At 35.3% G+C, this 11,255-nt stretch overlaps 1 long non-coding RNA gene across 1 annotated transcript; it reads right to left on the bottom strand.

The window, feature by feature from the left end:
• Window positions 1-2,006: 2,006 nt before the first annotated feature.
• Window positions 2,007-6,918, bottom strand: LOC140508866 (uncharacterized). The gene is made up of 3 exons (XR_011968508.1): window positions 6,440-6,918; window positions 2,975-3,067; window positions 2,007-2,118 (listed from the first exon to the last, which is right to left on the bottom strand). It is a non-coding gene; the product is annotated as an uncharacterized lncRNA (long non-coding RNA).
• Between the last annotated feature and the right edge of the window lie 4,337 nt (window positions 6,919-11,255).

Below are 11,255 nucleotides of genomic sequence, written 5' to 3'. Positions count from 1 at the left end.
AGGAAAAGAAGAAAGGGAAAGAAAGAAAGAGAGAGAGAAAGAGAAAGAAAGAAAGAGAGAGAAAGAAAGAAAGGAAGGAAGGAAGGAAGGAAGGAAGAAAGAAAGAAAGAAAGAAAGAAAGAAAGAAAGAAAGAAAGAAAGAAAGAAAGAAAGAAAGAAAGAAAGAAAGAGAAAGAAAGGAGGAAGGAAAGAAGGAAGGAATAAAGGAGAAAAAAGGAAGGAGGAAAAGGGAAGAAGCAGGAAAGGAAAAATGAAGGAAAGGGATAATGGAGGAAGGAAGGAGGAAAGGAAAAGAAAGGAAGGAAGAAAAAAGAAAGAAAGCTTGAAAAAATTAAGAACGGCTTTATGAACTAAGGAAAGACAATTTAAAGTACATTTAGTGATTATAAACTCATATGCCTGTTTTATCACCTCCTCAAAATATTTGTGCAAATAATCTTCAAGTACATTAAAGACATCCTTGATGAAAATATGAAAACAAATATACTTTCGCTTATAATATTCAACAGCTTTTGTCACATAACTTACTGAAAGGTTCAAAGGATACTACATCCCAATGTGATTATTTGTTGACTGCAAAATTTATTAGAACCAATAGAGAAAAATATAGAGTAAAATGGTCTTCTCCATCAAAGAGTTTCCTATGCATATGTAACACTATACAAGATTTTTTTTATATAGTAGTAGATAGGTGGTACAATAGCAATGGGCCTAGAGCCAGGAAGACCTGAGTTCAAATTCAACCCCAAACACTTACTGTGTGACCCTGGGCAAGTCACTTAACCTCTATTTGACTCAGTTTCCTCAGCAATAAAGTGGAGATAATAATAGCATCTACCTCTCAGGATTGTTATGAAGATCAAATGAGATCATATTTGTAAAGTTCTCAGCATATAGTAGGTGCTATAGAAATATTAGGTTAATATTATTATTGATAGATGTATCAACAACAGTGTCTTCGACAGCCATCTTAGGATTGCATAAAACAAGGAAATATATGTTCACCAATGGTATTTGCCACTGTCATGGAAGATGTCCAGCAAATAGTTCAAACTGAAGATGAAATTCTCTAGAGATACCATGCTACAGAGAGCTGCAGAGCCTCCTAAATGAGTTCCATAAAAACTCAAAAGAGTTAAGTCCAGCAAGGTACACAGGAATAAAGTTATCCTTGCATTCTATTGAGGTAGACAACAAACACGTATATAAATGTCAAAGCCTTTCTAGGGCTATTTTTCCAACTCCACCTAAAATTGTTGAGTGGGACCTTAGCAACCGACTGATTACTAATCCCAACAATGGGTTGGTAAATGTTTAAAGATTAGTTCTCCAGAGGGAAAAAAGTACATGTAACATTAATATTTACTCAGTCACTTTCTTAAGTCTAGACAATAATCAAGTACTGATGATAAAGTTTGTTCATTTCTGACATGCAAATGAAAATTTAATATACACTGAAAATTTAACAACTGGCTCTCTGAACTAGTCTGAGCTGATTCCAGCACATTCCTGAATTCCCCAGAGGATTCTTTAAGTAATTCTGAGAGGCTGGGTTTATTTTTTAGCACATTGTTTGTGAGCGCCCACTGGTGTGCTCCCTATTGATAATCAGCCATACTTAACTAGTTTTTAAAAGTTTTAGGGGTTTTTGGATGGGGAGGAAGTTGATTTGTTTTTTGTTTTTGTGAGGTAAAACAGGCCTCAAAATTAAGAAGGACTGGGTTCCTCAGAGTTGCATGAAACATGCATTTTTGGACATGGCTACTATTTGGATTTGTTTTTCTTGACTGTGCTTATTCTTTACAAAGGGTTTTTTTTTTTCTGGTTTTTTAATGAATGGAAAGGAATGAGAAATGACAATGAGTAGCTATAGTGTCAAAAAAAAAGAATGTTAAAGTGTTCAAAACATAGAAGAGAATAGAAAGTAGTTTAGAAAGAAACAGATAAGCAGCACAACTTTGAAAATAATAGAATTTATTATATATATTTAAAACTAATCCTTTGAATATCATAAAGATCCTTCATTTCATCTACAATTATCTTTTCCTGTCGTATATGTAGAAATGTTCTCATTTAGGTAGTTTTCAAGCTGCTACAAACATCATGTAGAGAAGAAATCTGAAGAGAAAATACCAGAAAATGATTTAGTCAGAGGACAAAAGAGACCAGGATAACTCTGGTTCTCACAGTTACCCAGGAAAGTGAGACCTCTGGTAATCTGTACAATTTGCCTTTAGTTTATTCTATTTTTTTGCTCAATGAATTCTCCTGTACATAATAATAATTTCATTATGTGTATTTTTATATCTCAGCAACTAGCATAGGGCCCAGAACATAGTTGGTGCTTAAATGCTGTTGATTATTAATTTTTTTAAGCCCTAGTTGCCTTCTTAGCTTAGCTCAAATTCTACTTCTTACGTAAAGACTTTCTTAGCCATCACCCCAGCCCTTCATGTCTCCCCTAAAAAAGTACTTCATGTTTATTCTTATAACTTATTCTTATGCTATATATGTTATATACATATTTCTTATACTTATTATATTTACTTTGAATATAATCGTATGTGTACAAATTATTTCCATTGATTGAATGTAAACCTTTTAAAGTCAGGGGACTTTTTCATTGTTGTATTTATATTCCAACCACCTAGAACAATGTTTAGCACTGTTAATTAATTGATTGATATTGTCTTATATGGTTCACTAAGTATTTCAAATAAGTATAATCTGTGTCCTAAGACCCCAGAGTTTACATGGACCAGTTTAAACCTGATGTGGGATCTCTAAAATCTCTTTTTGGTTTATGCCTCCACTTAGATGTTTCTCTTGGGATTATCAGAATATATTATGACCCACGTCAGTCTGCAAAACTTGGTAAAAAGGGCCCCAGTTCCCAGAGAAGCACTTACATCAGCAATGTATAACGAATATTCTTGATTTTACCCCAGAGAAAATGCAAACACAAAGAACTCACAGGGTCATTAAACAGTCAAGACAAAGTTCCTTCCCTTCAATGAGTCCCATTGTCCCACAAGGGTTCCAATTCCACACTGCGATTGAAATATCCCTGTAAGAGAGATGGACTTCAGGTTTGTCAATGGGTTACCAATTGTTTGCCCATTGGTCCTGCACCATCCACAGTATGGAGAGAGAAAGGTCCAGATTTGCTGCTCAACCTTGTTTTGTCTTTTGTAGATCCTTTTGCTCCAAAAATATTTGGATGCTCTTTTCCTCTCCAAGAAGAATTCTCCAGGATTTCCTCCTCTCCCTAAAAAAATTCATCTAAGAAGCCAGATCAAGCAAATCTCACCAAACCATAACAACAGAAATCACTCATTCTAACCCTCTCATCTGTAAAATCATATAAGGAAACTGAGGCACCAAGACATTAAATGGTTTGCTTAATATAATGTAAGTAGTAAGGTGTAGAATGGAGTTTCAAACTCCTCTGACTCCAAATTTACAGCTCTTCCCATTACAACGTGACTCTAGAAATGTATTTTGGTTGATGGATGGAAAGTTGTTTTTAAGAAAATTGTGATGCAGACTTGCAAAATAGAAACAACTTTTCCTTTATAAGATACGGTTGTAGCTAGTGCTTTTTGGTGCTGGAGTGTGGACAGGCCCTAATAAAGGGAGCCTAAATTCAAATTAGATCTTCCCAGTCTAAGTAAATATGAAAAGGCTGCCAAATCTTTCTGCATTAATCCCAGTGATCTCATATGTTTTCATCAAGAGTATTGAAAAATGTGAGAGACATAGGGGGAGGGAGGTGTTGGGATGGGTTTTTTTCCTTTGCCATTTACAGATAAGGCATACACGCAAAAGTTAGGACTTTTTATTTTAATCTTTCAGGGACTCTAGGATTTGAAGGAGGCAAAATTCAACACCCCAAAATAGAATGAATGTCCTTGTAGACGGGGGTGGGTGAATGTGATTCCATATAGTGTATATTTGAATCTCAACAGCTGTAAAAAATGAATGTGTTTTAAGCTTTGGGATGAAAGGGATTTGGTTTTGAATGAATCAGGCAAAGGAACAGAGAGAAAAGATGGATTTGCGCATACAAAGTGCAAATTAAACCATCACTAACCATGGAAATATGGTAATGAATAAGGTAGTGTTTATCTGGGGAAAACTGGGGAGGTAGAGGGGAGGGGAACCTTGCCATGAGTTAAAAAAGAATCTTTCCGAGCTGTTACCTTAGGTAGCCATCAATTTGGGAATTATGAAATGACAGTATTTTTTATTAAAGGATTATATTAATCGCATTGCCAGCCATTTTTCTTATTACTTCATTTGATTAAAGATATTGCAATGTAGGTAAAGCTCTTTATAATGTTTTCAGTGAGGAACACTTTAAAAAGTCATTTAGACAAAAGCCATTCTCTATAATGCTAACCAAATATAACATTACAAAACCCTTGAAAATCATAATTTAGAATCATTCTATCATGATATCACAATTAAAGTTAAAATCAAGATAAAATAACTTCTAACATTTTAGCCACCACAGATACACACACCTTCCACTCCCCTAGTGATTTAACTATTCTCAAAATATTTGCCTAAATTATTTTGCCATCTAGCACTGCCCTGTCCACCCTTGACCAAGCACACGTGAAATCAATTGGGCTTTTTGTACAGAAAGTCTCAGTGGCCTCTGTGAAGGGGACGATGATTTGTCTGGTTGATTTTGGCATTGGTGGTTGTATGCTTAGCTGTACTTCACAGTACACTTAACGTTCTCTCTGAGAAGCCTCTCACTCTGCAAAGGAAATGAGAGGAAAGGAAGGAAAATGTAAGAGAGGCCAGGAAAAAGGGGGTAGAAGACACCCAGTGAGAAGCATTGTCTTCTTACTCAAGGAAACACCAAACACAGCCTGAGTGCATGAAAGGGAAGTGGTCTTGTCCTCTTCTCATCTCCGCCCTCCCTGGGGCTGTTTTAGATTTCGAAATTAGGGCCATTGTCAGTAAAAGCAAATCTGTGACTTTTTACTCAGCTCAGGTAATTTTTAGACGCTGGAAAATAATCTCCTAAATACAATCCAAAGAGCAGGTGTCCAATTTAACTCTGACCCCCATCAAAGAGCTACGGTCAGTTCATTAAGGTCTCAGAAAAATATTGTTTGCACTGGTCATTTGACTTTCCATATTCTATGAGACTATTAGAATTCCAGTCATGCTTCAGATTTTCTCACTTTGCAGTATGAGGGCTCCAAATCCCTGCAAGTGCCATTTGTGTGAAAAAGAACTGATGTTGGAGAGGCAGCGGCTCATAAGAAAAATATGAAAGTGGCAACAACAAAGAGAGAAAGGAAGAGAAAGTGAGAGGGAAAGAAAGAAGGAAGGAAGGAAGAGAGAGGAAGGAAGGAAGGAAGGAAGGAAGGAAGGAAGGAAGGAAGGAAGGAAGGAAGGAAGGAAGGAAGGAAGGAAGGAAGGGAGAGAAAAAGAAAGAAAGAGAGAAAGAAAGAAAGAAAGAAAGAAAGAAAGAAAGAAAGAAAGAAAGAAAGAAAGAAAGAAAGAAAGAAAGAAAGAAAGAAAGGAAAGAAAGAAAGAAAGAAAGAAAAAGAAAGAAAGAAAGAAAGAAAGAAAGAGAAAGAAAAAGAAACACAAAGGAGAAAAGATAAAAACAATTGATATAAATATAATGGCTTTAAATGTTTGCTTTTATGTGACAGATGTTTTTAACCAAAATTCAATGCTGGCAATCTGAGTACACTTATGATTTTAATTTGTGTTATATTCCCTTTTAGTATTGATGTCTATTTACAACATCTGTGAAGGCTCTGTAACCTGAATTTGACAGGGGAAAGTTAACAGACTGCTATTGGAGTCTTTCCATTAAGGCCATGTAACAGACTGTTAACAAAAATCTTAAATAGCTATTCTAATCATCAACAGCAATCTTACACAAATTAAATTAGACCCAAAGGGCCCGATTAACTTTAAAATGCCTTGCAGACGTGTAACATAAATTTAACTTTTTTCCTGTGGAGTAGAAATTGGCTTGTTTGGTGCATGCCAGATTCACAGTTAAAAAAAAAAAATCAGCACGCAAGTCAGACTTATAATGACATGTAGGCAAAGTTCCATTTTCCTTATCAGGAAACCACACTTATGTGCCTAGAAGTTCAGTTAAGCCACAGACACCCACTTTTATATGCAAGGTAAACGCATAAATATATAGGTAAAAATTACCAAAGACTTTGCATTGAAACACCTGTTCTTACAATTAGCTCAGAAGGTACATATTTATGGGGAAATGAGACATATATCTATTGGCATTCACACTGAAATGACGCTATCAGTCAGAAGTAGGGTCACAACCAAGATTTCAGCCATTCAGCCCCATCAATCAAGAAAGCGGTTGAGCTAATGGCTTAAAATGAAAATTTCTACCTTAAATCATGAAGAAAACATTCATCTCTCTACTTACACCAGAGCCTCAAGGGCATGTCCAGATGGAGTACTTGAATTTCCATTCACTTCAATCAAGGCCATTGTCATCCTGTGGACCCTCACCTCTCATTTGAGGTGGGTTCTCATGGAGACTGGCTTGTGGCTGTACAGGAAATGTGGTTTTAGCTGAAACAGTAATGGTTGGTCTCATTTATGGTGTGCTTTAAGTTTTCCAAGCTCTTTCTTTAGCATAATAGCAGTTAATAGGTCATTTGTTAATACTAAATGGAAGAGACTATTTCTAAAGATATACCTAAGTTATCACCCAGAGGACGCTTCCCAAGGCCCATATTCTAATAGTTGAGAGGACAGTAGTGCTCTTCAATTTTCTTTTAAGTCTCATTCTAAGTCAAGAATTTGTAGAAAAAGCTCTGGAGAAGGAAATATACCATGATAAATCAGATTGCATTTATTCCTTTCATTTTTGATGTATCTTAATCATCAGACAGTAACTGATCTTCCAATTTCAAAGTTTCTTCCTAGCACCTGCAATATGCTTTTTTTTTTTTTTTTAATATAGAGAGTGATGACAATGACTCTACATTAGTATGAAAAGCTAATGACTAGATAAAGCTGGAATCAGAGGCTGAAGATCTGCATTCAAGGTCTGACTTTTTAACAGCTGTCTTAAGTCTTGGATACCTCCCTAACACTTAGGTACTAAGTTTTAAATGGGTTTTTCTGTTCTTTGTTAGTTTTTTGTTCTTTGTTAATTTACACTAACAAAATCACTTCAATCATTTATTTGTTTAGGGTGGTGATTGGAAAGGGTGGCCTAGATTTGTGATTTCATTGATATAAAGAAACCCCCTTAAACAAGGCAGATTAGCTTCTGATTTCCAATTCATGGTCTTACAGAGTTGTCTGGGGACACTTAGGTGACTTAAGTGCAGCGTCACATAGTCAACATGCATCAAAGATAGTACTTAAACCCAGGTCTTTCTGATGGCTAGGCTAGTTCCCTGTGCTACCCTGCCTGTCTTCAAGTATCATAATGCTCAATAACTTTTACTTTTGTGCAAGATCTCTATGGTCTAGGATGGTGGGGTCAAATTCAAATAGAAAAGGATCCCTGGACCCACCTACTGGCTTAGAAAACCCCAAATTATCTATGCTATGTTGTATTCTTACTTAATTTGATAAATACTTCCCAGTTACATCTCAATCTGACCAGTTCCATAAGAAACCCTTTCTATCTCCCCACATACACACACTGCTAGTGCCCCTTCTTCAAAAGAAAATTTACATTTTATTTATTTCGCATATATTTCGTATAGATTTATTTCTGTGCATGTACTTGTATTTATGTACATCTTCCTGATTTAAAAAAAAAAAAAAGCATACTCCTTAAGGGTAGGGACTGTTTCATTTTTATCTTTGTATGCTCTACACCTAGCATAGTGCCTGGCACATAATAGGCTCTTAATAAATGTTCACTTATTGATTGATCAGAATCAGTGCAAGCCCAGAAATTCTCTTTGGTTCTTATGCTACAAAGAGATATTTGTTCAAAGAACAAATCATCAACATGGGTAGTCATTCCATTGAAATAGATTGCCACCCACTTGTGCCTGCTCGTTGCAACTCACATATATATCCTCCCTTGCCCCCACCCCCAATAAAAATCCTCAATCTATCTAAATTGAAAGCCTTGTTCTAGGTCTTATTCTGATTCTGTATTTCTTGTGTCATAACAAAAATACCAGTTTGCATTGGTAGAAGGAATTTTGTCATCTGGGAGCTTCCTTTACCAATGCATCAATAGTTCTAGTCCTTATCCCTATCTAAGTAGCCACTTTTTACATTTAATCCATCCTTTGTAATGTGTCATAGACTACTCATTCCCATTGTAATCCATTATCTTGTCATATTCATTGCTTCCTTTAAAAAAAATTCAATTCAACAAATATTTATTAAAACACCAGCTATGTACAAAGCCTTGGATGTTACGTACCAGGAGAAATGAAGTTTAGACTTTTAAAAATGTAAGTTTTTTGCCTTGTTGAATTTTATATAGTTCTCATAAGATATGACATGTACACTGATAACCATAATATACAATATGTTCTTAAAAGAAATCTAAACAAAGTACTTCATTAGGTCCCATGGGAGGAAGCTCATTTCTGACTATATGACACAGAGACATCTTCCAGAAGGGATGATATTTAAGTTGAGTTTTTAATGATATTTAGAATTTTAATAGAAAATGGAGGAATACATTGAAGGCATGTGAAACATCATGAGCAAAAAGATGGAGGTGAGGAAGTATGGGGACGTAAAGAAAATGAAGGGTAATCAAGTTTTGTTGGAACATAATAATTGAAGGAAAGTAATCTGGGAAGGTAAGGAGTGCCAGATTATGAAGGTCCTTGAACATCACACTTAAGAAATAATAGAGAACCATTGAAGGGTTTTAAACAGAAGACGGAAATGACGAGAGAGGTTAGAAAGGAATAAAACTGATTGGGAAGGTATTGTTGAAGTCTAGACTCTAGATGTAATGGTATGACTCTTATTAGGATGGTGGCAATGGAAACAAAGGACAGATGTGAGAGAAATTGCAAAAGTTGAATCACCAGAGTTTGGTACCTAAATATTTTTGTTACTTTTTTGTTTTACCCTTATTATAATATAAATAAATATACAATTCTATATGAGGGGAAGGCAGAATGGTGTCATGGAAAGCGTACTAGATTTAGAGGCAGAGAACCTGGCTTTGCCATCTGTTAGCTGTACAACCTTGTGTAAACTGTTTTAATATGTTTCCCTCAGTTTCTTCATCTGTAAAATAAAGAGGTTAGTCAAAATCATCCTAAGCTTCATTCCGACTCTAAGTCCAATGTATTATATCTGGCTTGATAAAAGTATCAAACTGTACTCATGTAATTGTTTCTTTATAAAGCTTGCTCTGAACTTTTTTATTCTACTAGTTATTATTTACATTAACTGTTCTAATAGTTGCATTTTTAATAATAAGAGAAAATGGAAAACACATGCCAATCTCTTATTTTAGTTAAATATACTTATAATTGAATCATTTCTATATGTGATACCCATGGGTTCATTGCTTTTTTTGAATCAAACTGAATATCATGGAATACTCCTTCCACTTGGTGGCAGTATATCAAAATTGCAGTTTTGAAAGATGGAAATAGAATGGAATGGAATTCTGGTCATTTTGATTTCAGCCCTCTGGAAAACTCTCCCAACACAAGTGATTATAAAAGTCCTCGAGATGATCGTTTCTTTTTTTATTCATACACTCAGTCCACTAACATTTATTAAGTGTCTACTATTGTATAGTGCTCTGCTAGGTGTTGGGGAAGGTAATAAAGTGTAAATAGACTCATTCCCTGCCCTCAACGACTTTACAGTCTACTAAATAGATTAGACACCAGCACATCCAACTGTAATACACAATATTTCCTAAGAACATTAGAGAGTTGAATGAAAATGTGATGTGTGATATGTCTGGGGAAATGTCATTACCAACAGGAGAACCAAGGAAGCTTCATGAAAAGGCTAACATTTTAAGGCAAAGAGGAGGAGGAAGGGCCTTCCAGGTATAGGGAGCAATATAAGCAGGGTTATAGAAGCAGGAGAATACGATGTATATTTGAGGGAACAGACGGTATTCTAGTTTGGAAGGAGTATAAAGGACATGCAGCATATAATATGAAATAAAACTAGACAGGTAGTCTGGTAAGGATTTATTCAGTGTTTTGAATGCCTGGAAAAGGAGCTTGGACTTGACTGGGTATGGCATAGCAAGAAGCTTCTGTATTCTGATAGCTAGTCTGTAGAAGTACATGTGGATGAATATAAGGGAGACTGCTATTTGGAACTAATGCAAATCCTGATTTCTCTATAAAGAAAACTAACTTTATAAACCAGCAGTAAGAATCACCAAAGACACTTACTGGCAATACAAAGTTGAAAGCTCTCATGGAATTCTGGTGAGCAGTTAAAGCTAAGCAAACTGCTTTACTGAAAGAAACTATTTGAGGTCTAGAGAGAAAGGTCAAAGAGAACTCTTTCCAGAGAGACTGGGAGGATTAATTCTTATCTCAAGAAAAAACATTTTAAAGAGAATTCTAGATAAGAGGCTTTAACAGACAATTCAAGAGAGGTAAGTTCTATAATTGTGTTTCCAGAATTGAGGATAAGTTGCAACTGATGGTTAGCTATGTTTCTAACTATGATCCTTCTCACCAGTCTATATTGTTTATATAAATATGTTTTTAATAAATTTAAACATGTTCCTGCACTGATAATAAACTGTGGAGCTAGTAACATTGATTCTATTTAAACCTTTGAGTTTAAGAGATTTGAGAGAGAGAAAGAAAAGAGAAAACTTATGAGAAAAAAGAGAATTCTCCAATTTACTTAATAAACTGGCCTGGGGGCTCAGAGCTAATTGATTAATGAATGGTAGAGATGGTATGTTTATATTACTTTATAAGGAAATATCTCAGTATGTCACTTGATTGTCTTAGAATCTTGTATGATAATAAGGTCATTAATGAGCAGCAGTTAATGAGGGGAGTGACCATCCCACCTACACTTACACATGTAAGGTTATCATCCTTGAATCCTATTATACATGTAAAAAACATATACCATATCTAAATACCTATTTGAATCTAATGCCCATAATCACTATAAACTTCTTATTACAAAATTCCCTTTCCCACCCATACTCAGAATTCTTGATCTCTCAATAGTATTTAGTACTGTTAACCACTCCCCCCTCTTAATCTCTTCCCTGAACACTATCAGATTATGTTCTCATG

This window comes from Notamacropus eugenii, chromosome 5 (genome assembly GCF_028372415.1).
Source record: "Notamacropus eugenii isolate mMacEug1 chromosome 5, mMacEug1.pri_v2, whole genome shotgun sequence".
NCBI classification, from domain to species: domain Eukaryota; kingdom Metazoa; phylum Chordata; class Mammalia; order Diprotodontia; family Macropodidae; genus Notamacropus; species Notamacropus eugenii.
This window is presented reverse-complemented; position numbering and strand designations above follow the sequence as displayed.